We start from the raw sequence: 15,377 nt of genomic DNA, 5'->3' as shown, positions 1-15,377 counted from the left end.
CATTCTGGAAAAGGCAGAACTATCAACAAGAAAAAGCTAGTGGTGGCCAGGGGGTTTGCAGGGGGTTTGCAGGGGTGGAGAGATGAACAGGTGGAGCACAGGGAGCTTTTTTTTTTTTTTTTTTTAAACGGAGTTTTGCTCGTTACCCACGCTGGAGTGCAATGGCGCAATCTCGGCTCACCGCAACTTCCATCTTCTGGGTTCAGGCAATTCTCCTGCCTCAGCCTCCTGAGTAGCTGGGATTACAGGCACGCGCCACCATGCCCAGCTAATGTTTTGTATTTTTAGTAGAGACGGGCTTTCACCATGTTGCCCAGGATGGTCTCGATCTCTTGACCTTGTGATCCACCCGCCTTGGCCTCCCAAAGTGCTTGGATTACAGGCGTGAGCCACTGCACCCGGCCCACACAGGGAGCTTTTAGGGCAGTCAACTATTCTGCATGATTTTATAATGGTAGATACAAGTAGTATACAATTGTCAGACCTACAGAATGTACAATACCAAGAGTGAACACTAATGTAAACTATGAACCTTAGTTAATAATAACATATCAATATTGGCTCATCAATAGCAAATGTACTACACTCATATAAGATGTTAATAGCTGGGAAAACGTGTGTGTGTGGCAGGTGGCAATATGGGAACTCTGTGTACTTCCTGCTTGCTTTTTCTGCATAAACCAAAAATTGCTCTAAAAATTAAAGTCTTTTAAAAAAAGTTTTTGTAGAAATGAATGTCTTGCTTTCTTGCCCAACCTGGTCTCAAACTCCTGGCCTCGAGCGATCCTCCAATGTTACCCTCCCAAAATGCTGGAATTATAGGCATGAGCCACTACATCTGGCCTTAAAGTCTATTTTTTTAAGTAATAAATTATATACCCTTCATGAAGACAGAAACTATTTTATCCTGTTCGCTGTATCTGGTCCCTAGCATGGTTACTTTCAAATAATTGATTAATTTTTAAAAACTTAAAAAAAATAACACAAATGTGTACCTATACTAAAAGTGTATTGAAGTGTTGAGTAAATAGCAACTTAAAGACACAACAATTCATCCATGTTTATCATCAAATAAAAATGTAATCAATACCATCACAGCAGACTATAATTTTTTTTTGTGGCACACTATTACGGCAACCTAAACATATCAAGCAAGAATTATTTTTGTTTTAGTTTAATACTATTTGGTTTTTAAATGACAACTCCATATTGTATTTTACACTTATTCTGAAAGCTGAACAATATTTTACAAGTAACTATGTCCAAGAAAGTTATTATTTTTCACTTGGTGCTTAGACTAAAAATTCAGTGTTTAGAAAATTTATTTCAGATGTATTCTCAATGTATATAAAATATCCAAATGTTATTTTCTTTTCCCACTTCTCTGAATGTCATAGGATTACAACCTTCAGAAGTGACATAATTAAAACCAGGTTTTACAAAGATGCATTGAAGATAAGTCCTCTAACAAAAGACATTTAATGCACACACACATACGCGAGTGTGTGCACACACACAAGTACAATGAAATTTCCTTCCTTTCCTTGTTGAATCTCATTTGATTTTTTTTCCTCCACCAGTGCAAACTGCTGTTCACTTCCCCTTCAGATCGGGGCACCTGTGTCTACCTCTGCCCAGGTATACTGTCACTGGGTCAACCTGATACGTCCTTGGATTTCCTAGCAGGCATTTGTGATCCCTGGGTAGCCAATTTATGCAATGACTTGTCCATCTGTTGCCCTAACTCCAGGCTACGTGACCAGTCCATCTGTGCCTGTTGACTGCATGCTGCCTCACTTGTGTACGTGTGCCACTAGAGTCATGGGGTGTCCCGTCTCCCGCTTCCTCCTCCTCTCTCTGTCTCCTCTATGAAACTTTGTTCCTTCCCTATTCTGTCCATCTCGGGTTCCTGCAGCTTTCTCACTCCACTTTCATTGCTATACAGGATGCCATGCCCCTGTCACTGGTCACGCGTGGTGGCATTAAACAGTTCTTCCATACTTGTCATGTGAGATCCCTCATCCAGAGTGGAGCTTTTATTCTGTTGCAACTGGTCCAAATGGCAGGGAAAGCCTCCTGTAGCAATGGCTCACCCACACACAGGCACTCATTTCCTCCCTTTCTTTGCCACTTCTTCTGACAGATCATATTGTTATTGTGAATCCATTTTGTCTTGCAGTGTTTATTTCCCATCCAACTGAAATGACTGGGTTGTGTTTTCTTTCAAACTGCTCCATCTCATGTATTCTCAAGGACACAGATCCAGGCCTCCTCTGTGGAGCATCTGTGCTGAGGTCCTTAAAGGGCGTGTACCAAATCAGAACTGCAGAACGCCCATCAGGGAGGGCCTATAGAAGGGGTGAGGCGGACAGAACCCGAGTCAGGAACACCGGCAAGCTGGGTGGCACCAGTTGCCTTGGATGAAGCCAGGAAGAGCAGTGGTCCCCGCCTACAAAAGCAAAACCAGGTGCAGGGAAGCCGAGGTCTGGGAGAGGGTGGAAAGCACAGCTGAATCTCTCCCTGGCACGCCCGCTTTCCCTTAGTCCTGGATTCCCTAGGATAGTCTACCTTCCTGGAGTGGAATATCAACATATTACCTTCTGAACTTTCCCAAATGTCCAGACAAATACTTTTCACCTAGTAAGTACTCAAAAGAAATGGGAATAGGGAAAGGGAGGAAAAGAGACCTAGGAATCCCACCCCCACCCCCACCCACGGGAGCAGGGAGAGAGAAGCAGATGACTCCAGATTGGAGAAGGCCATGGGTCCCTACACATCTGGATTCACCATGAAGAATGTCCTTTACCACCTGACTCTGATTATCAGCAGTGTTCCTTTCACCAGCCTATGAATCAACTCTTCTTGTAATTGGATTCCGTTTTATAGGCTCAATGTTTACAGAAAACCCCAGGTATGATAAAATTGTATTTATTTAGCCTCTGGGGGCATTCCAGAAACTCTCTCTGATACATTGTGTCACCTTGTTACAGACCAAAAGATACTGGAGTTAAAAATTCACTCATCTTTGCAGGGAGTAGCCATAGATCTAAGTCGATGTGTTTTTAGGTCATTGAGAACTTCACAAAATTTGACAAGGTCAAAGGCAACAGATGAACATGTCTATCTGCTGCTTCTTCCTTTTTTTTTTGAGACGGGGTCTCATTCTGTCACCCAGGCTGAGTGCAGTGGCAAGATCTTGGCTCATTGCAACCTCCACCTTCTAGGTTCAAGTGATTCTCCTACCTCAGCCTCCCAAGTAGCTGGGATTAGAGACGTGTATCAGCATGCCCTGCTACTTTTTGAATTTTAGTGGAGATGGGGTTTCACCATGTGGGCCAGGCTGGTCTCGAACTCCTGACCTCGAGTGATCTGCCCACCTTGGCCTCCTGAAGTGCTGGGATTACAGGCACCCAGAGCCACCATGCCCAGCCGTATATGTGCTTCTTAAAAAGGTCTTAAATAACTGACGAAGCCCTCTGCTGAACAATATGGGGGAAAACTTGGTTTCACCATGACCTCTGATTTTTAAACCAACGGGGAAGAGTTGCCACGTGGGAGGAGAAAGCTATTGTTCAGAACTTAGAAGAGACTTTGGACTTTTCTTGTGGTATTTTCTGACTCTTCATATGATCGGGAAGCATCATGCAGGGCTTACAAGAGTCCCTGGGCCTTTCAAGACTTTCCAGTGGGATCCTCAGGCACAGTTTTATTTAACGCATGAGGGGACCTGACTACTCTATTTAGTTGGCATTGATCAGGAGCCTAGTGAGAGCAAGGCCTGCTCCAGGTGTCACTAGAGTAGGGAGATGAAAAGACACAGTCCCTACCCTCAAGGAAAATCTTACCTAGTAGGACAGGAGCCTTTACGTAATTACAGGTCCTGCTTCCCAATTAGCCGGTGAGTCTTAGCGGAGTGCTTTGTCTTTCTCACTTTGGGAGGGTGTTGTATGTCTCACTGACAATGGAGTTCTTTTCATGGTGGTGACTTGTACTTTCTCATTCTCTTTGAGAGAGATACAGCATAGAAGTTCAAAGCAAGGACTCTTGACATAGACTGTACCTGCGTCCATTCTGGCTCTGCCACTTATTCTTTATGGGGGTTTAGACAAGTCAGATAATCTCCCTATGCCTGGATTTGTTCATTTTAAAAGCAGGCACACTAGCCTACCCTCTCCCTATCAAGCTGTTAAGAATACTGAAGAAGCTGTCACATGTAAAGAATTTAGAATTATGCTGGGCACTTAGCACTAAAACATATTAGCCATTATTTTCTATCTCCAAGCTCATATGTAAAGGCCATCAGCATGTGTGTGTGGCAATTTCATGATCTAATCTCCTGCTTCTTAACAAGACACGCTGGTGTTCACCTCTCTGCTGAACTGATCTGGCTGAAGAGATCAATGGCATCAAGCATGTCCTGCCAGAAAAATAAAATTACATCCTAGGTAAGAGTGAATTCTTGGACCAAGGAAAGTCCCCTTCTAAATGAGACTCTGCTCCTCATGAAAGCCTTGAGCAATTAGTCCAAAGACTGAGAGACAACTGCACTTACTTAACCTCTGTACTCAAATGGGAGGCCACTGAGGTGCCGTAACTGAAAGTAAATGAATCACCTCAGATCAGGAGTTCGAGACCAGCCTGGTCAACATGGTGAAACCCCATCTCTACTAAAAACACAAAAAATCACCCAGGTGTGGTGGCAGGTGCCTGTAATCCCAGCTACTCCAGAGGCTGATGCAGGAGAATCGCGTGAGTGTAACAAATGCACTACTCTGGTGGGGATGTTGATGGTGGGATGGTTGGTGGGGGATGGTTATTCTCTTTACTTTCTGCTCAGTTTTACTGTGAACCTAAAACTGCTCTTAAAAAAAAAAAAGTTTATTAGATTAAAAAAGTAAAATTCTTTTTTAAAAAGAAACCAGCATCCTCCTAATGCCCACCCCAACTCCAGCCCCCAGTATGTGATTTCACCATTTTACTACCTGACTCTCAAATGCAGACGGATGACTTTTCCCCAGAGCATTTTCAAACTATGAAATGCAACCGAACACGCCTTAAACAAGGTGACAGATTATTTTTTCTTGTGCACACAGACATACAAGTTGAGGCACCTATGGCTTTTTGTCAACCCATCCTTCCAGAGTCAAGCAGGTCTGATGACAGGGGCACTGTCATGACAGTGGCCAGCAGCTCCTTACCTGCTGGGACGGAGTGGGAAGGGACAGCTTTATATTAAATACACTCAGGGAGTTAGGCTGAAATTGAAAATGGAAGGAGCACCAGTCATTGGGAGAACGGGATGCTATGGGACCTTGCTGCAAGACCTAGAACCTGTACAGAAACAGCTCTATCTGGGGCTCCTAGCCTGCCAGGGTGCACCTCTAATGAGGCAGAGAATTAAAAGCCTCCTCAACAATCCTGTGGGTTTCCATCAGCATCCAAAGTGCACCCTTGAAACTGACTAGTGATGAGCGAGGTGTGGAAGACCTTCTCATTTTACTGTGTCTTTCAGCCCAGAGTTAACTTGGCCCTTATCCACACTTGCTTTACAGACTAAGCTCCTGGGGGGTTTTGAGGAGGTACCCTAGGGCCAGAATATTGAGGACAGTGGTGGGGGAGCCCCTCTCTCCAAATCAGAGCATCTTGGACACTGTTTTAATAGACGTCTGTGCAAAATTTTTGTCCGAAGAAAAGATTCTAATGCCTAATAAAAGTTTCAAAAAAAAAAAAAAAAAAAAAAAAACAACCCACTGGAATAGATGACCTCTAAAGTCCATCCAGCTAAAGAAAAGAAAATCCCATGTGCAGATCACATCCATCCAAACAGTTCCTGACTTCTGGCTTATTTTTTATAAGCTATTTTCACAACTCTAGCACAGCTTAATATTTTAAAATTATCCTAAAATACTCAAGAAAGACATGTGAAAATGCATTTATTGGAAATGAATGAAGAAAAGGCGTAGAAGGAGACAGTCTTAAATGTAAACCCTGTTTATTTTCGGTCCCACCAGCGGGGATTGTCAAAACCTCTAATGAGCCAGGTGGCACAATGAGCAACTTTCTAAGTGTCCCTGACCCCCGGCACTTTTGTAAGGGAGGAGCATTGATGCTGCTCTATCTATGGGCCTGTGACAGAGATCAGCAGGTGGAATGAGCTGTGGATTACAAACTGGCCATGGATAGAAACTGCTATTGTAATACCCAGTGAGAGCATTATGTTTTCAACTGTTCTTCTAAACCTAAGATGTGTACCATGTGCTAAGTCACCAGTTTCTGTGACTTCTTTTAAGCCTTGTAACAATAAACCAGAGTGGAAAAACCAACTTATCCATTAAGTAAAGAAGAAGAAACAGAGGGGAGAGAAGGAGCAGGAGGAAGAGGGAACATCAAGAAACAAAGAGGAAGGCAACAACTATAAATAAAAGGGTTCAAAACACGTTGTGGGTAGGTGATCACCCTCATCAGAATGCTCCAGCCAGAGACGGGATGCTAGCTCCCATTTTCAAAGAATGAACATACTGAAATTAGTTCTGTTCCTTGGCACTCCCTGAGAGACTTCACAATTCCACGCATCAGAGGCCAGGATTTATTAAGCAAAGCTTCTCCTGCAGCTGAGGGGCCTCGGTGGTTTGTAAATGACTCCCAGGCTGAAGAGACCCTGCCAGATCGGAGGCGCAGCCCCAGCAAACAACAGTGACCTCTTCCCAAGCCTCTCTGCTCACGTCTGGGTGCTTCACTCCCATGACAAGCAACCATGTTTTTCCCTCTTGCTGCATTTTTCACTTCGCAGATGGGTGGGCCAGTAATTGACCCAGATATTTATTTTTTAATGTAACTTAGAAAAAAAAAAAAGAAACCTTTATTCTAAGCCTCTAAAAATTGTCAGTCATTATGAAGTAATTAAGACCCAGCATATTACATAAAATTCCTAGAGAAGCTCAACCTCCTGACCCCTCATAAGGTTATTTTCTCATATTACATTATGGCTCCATTAGATGTGATTTGAAAACATAAGTGTGGGCACATTCATCAATTGCTTTTGCAATTATGTTTTAAGAACTGCTTGCTATAGCAAATTCCTCTTAATCTCCCTTCTAAGTCTTTGAGAGTATAATCCTAAAACAATGAAAGAATAACCTATTTCTAGTGTTGAATGGGTATAAAGGATGCTTTTATTATTGGTCCCTTCCATTTATTTTCCACTTAAATGCCCTATTTGAATGTTACCACCAGATATGCTGAAATATTGACACATCTAACTACTTAAAGTCTGTCAGTCTGTTGACCTTTGACTGCTGCACCTGTTCCCCAGCAGTGATTTAAGCCATTCAAGGAGAGAAGTGGGCTGAGCAGCCAAACAAGCTATAGAATATTAAAACATCAAGGTCATATGAAGAACACGTGTAGCACATGCAACAGTCTCCAGAGAATCTATAAATCATCCAAATTCATTCACCCCTTGCGCTTCAATAACCAAAAACAGATTTTGACATTGAATCTTTAGCCAATGGCCCAAGGAGGAACGAAAGGCACTAAATGCCTCCCCTTACCCTCCGAGGACACCGGTCTTGTGGGGCCCTATGTTTTGCTGCTTGCCAGCCGTCAGTTATTTGAAGCTAAAGAAATTCCTCATCCTCTCTGATGTCTAATGCTGGATTTAAATATCTGGGTAACCTCAGGATACCTCTAGCAAAATGCGCCCATGTCTACTTGGTTTCAACTTTTTTTTTTTTTTTTTTGAGACTGCGTTTCGCTCTTGTTACCCAGGCTGGAGTGCAATGGCGCGATCTCGGCTCACCGCAACCTCCGCCTCCTGGGTTCAGGCAATTCTCCTGCCTCAGCCTCCTGAGTAGCTGGGATTACAGGCACGCGCCACCATGCCCAGCTAATGTTTTGTATTTTTAGTAGACACGGGGTTTCACCATGTTGACCAGGATGGTCTCAATCTCTTGACCTTGTGATCCACCCGCCTTGGCCTCCCAAAGTGCTGGAATTAGAGGCGTGAGCCACCACACCCGGCCCTTGGTTTCAACTTTGAATTACCCATCAGCATGCAGGTTTCATACCTACGTATGACATACCACATGATGTTGTCTAGGTACTACCAGAGAGTCCCCATAGAGTCACTTGAATTTTAGAACCAGTGGATAAAGGACCAAGCAATGGCAAAAACTGGTCTGAATTCAATAGGCCTGGCTGAGTGCATGTTTTACTTATCTCAATGCCGTCACCTCTGTATATTGAAAACTGGGGCAGACATGCACCAGGTTATTATGTGTAAGGTCTGTAGGCCACGCTTGGTGGACAAATCAATTTGCAGACTGCTTGCCCTGAATCTGCAGGCCTGGGAAGTCCCCAGCTCAGGCTGGGAAGTCAATTTGCAGAAGTTTGAAGGGAGGGAGGTGAGGAAGCAAGGAGACCACCACCCCGTTCAATGACTTCTTTTCCCAGTCCTAAGTCCAGGGCTCCTGCAGGCGCTCTTCATTGTCACGCCCTCAGCTCTGCTGCTGGCTGTCACAGACAGGACTTAATGCATCTAACAGACACAAGACCTATCTATCAGGGAAGCCCAGGATTCTATATTAGGGGGAAAAAATCCAGCCTAACAGAAATGATAAACAGGAACCAAATGACAAAACTCTGATCTCTTCAAATCTTGACATTTCCAATTGCAAAGCCACACCACTCTGAATCCTTGACTGTCAACCTCACCGAGAGGGGCAGAATGGGTATACAATTCAAACTTTCTTTGGGGTTTCAAGCCACACTGTGATCTGCGAAGACAAGTACATTTTGAACCCTTCTACTAAAATTTCTCAAATTAAGTCATCTCTCTCAGCCTCAGTTCCCTTACCCAACAAAGAAAACAGTCTCAGAGCTTTCCCAATATTTTTAAAGAACTTTTCAAAATAAGCTTATTAGTCAGGACATCAACATGTAACACAGAGGAAAGCTGTGAATGGGCTCTCCAAGCAGCTTGAATCTTAAGCAGCTCAAACGTCACTACCTCTGGAGCTCCTGCAGTACCTTTCTGAAAGTCTGAGGCTTCCACGGTCACCCAGTTTGAAAGATGCCATATAGAAAGATGGTTAAAGCCCTTCTGGGTCTCAAATGCCTTGACTTCCCCATAACCTATGCCCCGACTGCTGATGTCAACCCTTCAGAAGGGTGCTGCTAGTTGAGAAGCCAAGCTTGCTGTTTCTGGTGAGTGAGGTTTAGAATGAACAAATCCAGCTGTTTTCTCATGACCTATACTTTTTCCATTCAGGCAGTGGGTGCATTCACTGAACTAATCTGTCTTGCATAGTTAAGTGGATGGGGCAGTGGGGGAGATGGGGTTGGGTGAGAGGTTATCTTTGGTCCTAAGGGTATAACTATGAGTCAGGGGTCTCTGCTCTCGAAGCCTGCTTTCTACCTCTTGGTTTGAGAGAGATAAGCATTTTTATCCTGTCTGCTGCAAGTTTAAGGTCCAATTTTATGCCTAAAATAAAAGGAATAAAAAGCGATCAAATTGCTTGTAGCAAGAACTGAACACCAGAATTCTCGCATTTTCAGGAGTATGTCAATAACTTAGTAATTTACCTTGACTGACATTGAAATGAGTACAATAAGACTGACTATGCACTAAAAAGAGATTTAATGCAGTCTGCAAGGAATTTAGAATGAGTTTTACATTGCTTGATAAAATCTGCTAATAACAGAACTCATCCCTACTTTGAAGAAGAATGGGATCATTCATCTCATGTAAGATACAGAGACATGAGCTTCCACCCAAACACTTCAGAAATTAAGTCGAACTTAAAAAAAAAAGTATACTGACTTGTTTTACATTAGCGGGGAAATTACTATTCCATGCTTAGTTAGAGCTCTCAAGCATGAAGGAAATAATCACATGCATTTGGAAAAGCGGGTGACATGACCTCACCTCCTAAGAACACAGACGAGGAAGAGAATGGGTTCCGTGTGCTGTGCCAGGCACATTTGCTGCAGGCTGGCCCAGGCCCTGCCAAGCTATGCTTCACGATCCGTCGTGTTCATCTTTAACGTGCCCAAAAGCTAGGGCAGCAGAAAGTGTATATCCTAGATTTTATAGAATACTCAGAAACAATTTTATTTTCAAATAAGAATCCGACCACAACTCGACTGGCTTCACAGAGCAGCACTGCTCCATTTCACAAGAGAGGAAATGGGCTCAGGGCATGAAACGTAAGCTCCCGACAGGAAATATTTTAGGTTTCACAGACCATGTAGTCGGTTGTACCCCCACCCCTGGCGAGTCACACGAGGACTCCCATACTCTGCTCTTCCCACACCTGGGCTCCTCCTCCTCGGGACCTCTGCTGAACAGCCAGCCTGAAAATTCACCGGAGTATTCTGTTGATAAACAAGTGTCTGGGCCTCAGATTTCCCGTGGTGCTTGTGTAGATCTTACTGACGAGGAAAAGTTGTGCAGCTCCTTTCACGCTTCTGGTATCAGTGCCACTTGGCTGTGCAGATTTCTAAAAGCTTTTGAATAGACTAATAAACATGGAATTGTTCTGAACATCTGTAAGCAAAATATGAAAAGATATTACCCAGTGAATGAACATCCTGGGTTTTCTTGCCAGAAATGGGGTATTTGTATATTAGGCTAATGCACTGAAATTAACCCAGAATGCTTATCCATTGCAGAATGTCTTTTCATATTTTCATCTGTACAGTCGTTACTATAAAATGTAAGAATAATTCTCTATCAGAGTATTCAGGAATCTGAATAGCTCAATTACTTCTAAAATCAATGTAGTAAAGCAACAGCAGGCCAGTTAATCAGCTGGTTTGCATAACAACTGTTTGAGGGATTGTGTGTGTGTGTGCATGTGTAAAGAGAAAACCAATGTCAGCCCAACTCCTTAAAACAAATGTGAAAGATCAAGCTTTCATCTGACTGCAGAGAAAATTCTGGAAGACAGGAACTAGCATTCTTCACATCACAACCAACCTTTCCCTAGGACCTGGTACAATGCCTTGCATGTGGTACCCTTCCAATAAGTGGCATATTTAATTTGTTCAAGAAAGCCGACCTCTAAGTGAGGCTCCTCATGGCTATTCCAGATCAGGTTCTGGGTTCTCTAGTGCCAGCCAGATGCTGAGTCTGAAACACAAATGGATGGGTGAATCTTTGGACATCATTTTAGGTACAGAACAGATGGCCACTAAGACATGAATTACTTCTCAGCACATCTCTTAGAGACAGATCAGAAATGAATCAGAACAGTGGCCCATCAGAGGTCTGCTGGCCATGAGAGACGCTACCCTGCATCCCAGCCAAGGCTGGGTGCCTGGTGCAGAAGCTGGTGGTGAGTGGCTTTCAGAGGGGTAAAAATTCAGCCCTTAAACATCTGGGAGAGCAAAGTTTCTCAGCCTGTGCACTATTGGTTCAATGCTTAATGAACCTGAGATACATATCTCAGACTGGCATTTTATTGAATTCAAAGTGAGAGTTAGAACTGTCTGCCTGACCAACCTGATTTCACTGCATTTTCTTTCTGTAAATAATCCCCACAGGAGGACAGAAGATTAGAAAGTTTTACAGAGTATGGATCAGAACACAAGGTTAGTGATAAAACTTAAAAGTGCCATGGTGTCAGGCTCTGTGGGTCTGCCCAGAACATCCAAGAAGGTGGCCAGGACCTCCCCTCTCCTGGGCTGTCCTGGCTCACCAAACTCCCACTGAGGCCTTATGTTCCTGTTACATAGTCAGGGCATTCCATTATGTTACTCTGAAATCCTACAGACATGGATACCAATCTCTCTTTGAAGTGACTGTCTTATCTCGACTCTGATTCAGTACAGGCTGATTTTATACTGCCATTCCCAATGGGTAACTTTATTCCAAATACTTAAGAGACTGTCTCCTGGTATTCTCTACACATGTGAGGTGCAAGTGGCACCAAGCAATGGAGATTGCCCACCACGAACAGCCCCATTAGTGAGCCCATGCCGGGGACACCTCCTCTCTCAGCTGCTATGAGAAGCCATGTTATCTTTTCTACACTCCTAGTCACAACTGCAGTTTGGGGTTCAGAGTCCCTGCCCTATCAGTTTCCACAGGGAAATACCATTCAGACACGAATCTACACCCTCTCCCTGGACACACACTGCTTCTACAAGCACATCCTCACTCTCTGGCTCACTCCTCCCCTGTTGAGGCTGTGCAGACCCGATGGCACAGCAGGGATAACAAATGTGAGCCAATGGTTCCTTGGCTTCTGTTCACCCACCTGTGTGCCGAGACAATGCTTGTGGAAGCTCTGATGTGTATCCTCACGTGAAAGGCTGCACAGAGCACCAAGGTAAAGCTGGCCCTGTGGATGCTGATAACCCCTCCTCCCATATTTATGGCACCTGCCCCAAGAAACCACATGATACCTTAGGCTCAAGCGAAATGCTTTGTGAGAGAAGGAATTTGCACACAATCCAAGTCCCAATGCTTCCTTTCTTGACAAAATAAAAGTAAAAACCTTTACAAAATATTCACAGACTGTGATCAAAGTTTTACAAATTTAATTGCAAGCCCAAGAGAAAGCAATTTTGAAATTAATGCAAATACTAGAGTACAGACTAGTATTTCTCCCACACTGAACCTCAGCAATTACTATGCATCTTACCAGGGTCTTGGGTTTTTTTTTTTTTTCTTCTTCTTCTTCTTTCAAGTCAGACCCCTCCAGGGCTGACTTGTTCAGCAATGCTTTGAGCACCCGAGGCTTCAGAGGGGAGGCCCGCCAGTGTAACCTGCTTTCTGTCTCCCCCACCCCTCTCCTCGGTCAAAAATCTTTAATTAGCTGGTTACCATAATTACTCTAGCTAGGGACCTTATTTGTTCTCCTTCCCCGTTATTCCCAGGGATCTGAAGTCTCTACCACTTCTGTGCCAGAGGGACCTTTCCATCATAGCTCCTCTCTGCCTTTTTGTTTTTCCCTTTTATGATCAGAACAAAAAAAAAAAAAAAAGCCTAGGGAAAGAGATCATCTCGCCTTCTGTGTCTGGGTAAGACCCTATAACTATCGCTTTCCAATCAGGAACAAGTTTCCATGGCAACCATGCTTCCCAATGCTACTGTTAACTTAGCAGGTAGTGTTCATGTCAAATCGAGTTTTTTACCAACATCCATGGTTTCTGTACTTCGCCACAGCTACAGGCCTCTAGCATACCAGCTGTTTGCATTAACTGGTTTGGCCCTTTTTCCTTCTAAACAAGAGAAAGACAAAAGGGTTTCCTTGGCATTCTCCTTAATAATTTAAAAGCACACCAATATAATAAAAAATATAGCAGAGGGATAGATATGAAAGAGAATTTGTGACTTGGTGGAAGGAAGTACAAAGGGATAAATGGAGAATGGCTGGATATAATGATGGCTGGGAGCCTTACACCATAGTCAATGACATAGACTTCAAGCTGAGGGTTAAGGAGGTAGGGATTCCTGCTAGGTATGACCTTGGGTAAGTTATTTATTCTCTCTGAGCCTCGACACTCCCTCTGTAAAAGAAACTGACATACTTCATGGAACTGCTTCAAGAAAAGCAAAGACAGAAAAAGTACTTATTAGAGTGTCTTGCATACAGCATGAGTTTAACACATGGCAATTATCATGTTGTTATTAAGGCAAAGAGCTGAACTGAAAAGGGTTCAAGCAAACAAGCAATCACAATATTCTAAATGATTGTTAACATTTTACTGGTTGAGGAAAATCGGTATAAGCAGTAGATATTTGGGGATTTTTTTAGCAACCTTTTTGTCTTAGGCCATTAAGTCATGCCTAGAATTACAGGAAAGAATCTATTCATTTCCATTCCTAAGACTTAAGAGGATACACCTGGGTGATCTCCAGGACTCATTTGAGTCTATTTATAGCTCCGCACAGCATTTAATTTCAAAACAGGAGTTAAAAAAATAGATTACCATTAAAATATTTGTTCATTACACCATTCTCCATACCAATCAGAATATTTCAATTCTTCTCTAGGGGCAAGAAAAACAAGAATATGCACATTTTTATAATATTTTCATTGTTGTACAGCCCAAATTTTATTTCAAAATAGAATTCATATTGTAGCAAACACATCAACATGCTCATTGTTCACCAAGCTCCCACATTCCAACTTTTCCCCTCCATCATTCACCATGCCATTGGAGGGCTGAGAGCATCCTTCACAAACCACAGCTATTTAAGCCTTTATTTTTAAAAGATAAAACTGTTTGCATATTTTTTACACCCCAGTTCCATCAACATGATGGACTATATCCAGATACTCCCTCCCTATTAAGACCTCTTAAGATGGTGAATATAATTTTTTTTAGAAAAACATTTCAAATGCTATCTAAGCTGGCAGGAAAGTAAAGGAAATCCTTGAAGGTCAGAAAGAAATCCAGACAGGTAATTTGGTATTAAAAATAGAATTTTCTATGAGGGCATCTACCTACCCTGTTAGCCTAGAGTAGAGGTCAGCAAATTTTTTTCCTGTAAAGCACCCAATAGTAAATATTTCAGGCTTTAAAGACCATACAATTGGTTGCAAACACTCAACTCTGTCATGGTGGCATGGAAACACTCATAGATAATATGCAATAATAATAATAATAATAATGAGCACAGCTGTATTTCAACAAAAATTTATTTATATAGATAGGTGGCAAGTGGGATTTGGCCCATGGGTCATAGTTTGCTGATCCCTGCATTATAGCAGGGCTTTCAGTGTTTTTCCTTCCAGAAAATACAACTAGTATATGACATGTTTATCTCATGTGGTAGATTGTTAGAATAATGGTCCTGATTCTTCATACCTCCCTGTATCATTGACTTTGGGGAGCCATCTCATATTGAATCTAACCCAGATCATATGACTTGTTTTGGCCAATGGTATAAAAGTGAATGTAACACAGAGAATGGGGCTTGTCCTTTCTTGTTGCTTTTAGGTTCTTTGCATCCAGCACCATGTGAATTAGCTGAGGCCAGTGTGCTGAAGACATACACATAGTCCATCTTCCCCATTACCCCAGCTGACAGCACTAACCAGCAACCAGAGCTAATTGCCAGACCTATGAGTAAAGCAGCTAAGGGCAACTAGCCCCCAGGCAACCCAGAGGTTGACCTTAGTCACATGAGCAAATCCAAGTGTGGCTAGCAGAAGAACCATGAAGCTGAGCCCAGCCTCAACTGCCGGTCATCGGAATCACAAGCTAATAAAATAACTGTTTTAAGCCACCATGTTTTAGAGTGTTTATTCCACAGCAAAAGCTAAATTATATATTTCACAGGAAGAGTAGCATCTTCTAAACATATAAAGTGAGAGGCCCAAAAGTATATTAACAAAAACAATAAAGACTGAAGAAACACTTTT

General features: G+C 42.8%; 1 protein-coding gene across 9 annotated transcripts in view; it reads right to left on the bottom strand.

Annotated features, from left to right (window-relative positions):
* Window positions 1-15,377, bottom strand: part of MSRA (methionine sulfoxide reductase A) — a 379,414-nt gene that overhangs the window by 172,406 nt on the left and 191,631 nt on the right. The gene's annotated exons all lie outside the window — the stretch shown is intronic.

This window comes from Saimiri boliviensis, chromosome 13 (assembly GCF_048565385.1).
Source record: "Saimiri boliviensis isolate mSaiBol1 chromosome 13, mSaiBol1.pri, whole genome shotgun sequence".
Taxonomy (NCBI): Eukaryota; Metazoa; Chordata; class Mammalia; order Primates; family Cebidae; genus Saimiri; species Saimiri boliviensis.
This window is presented reverse-complemented; position numbering and strand designations above follow the sequence as displayed.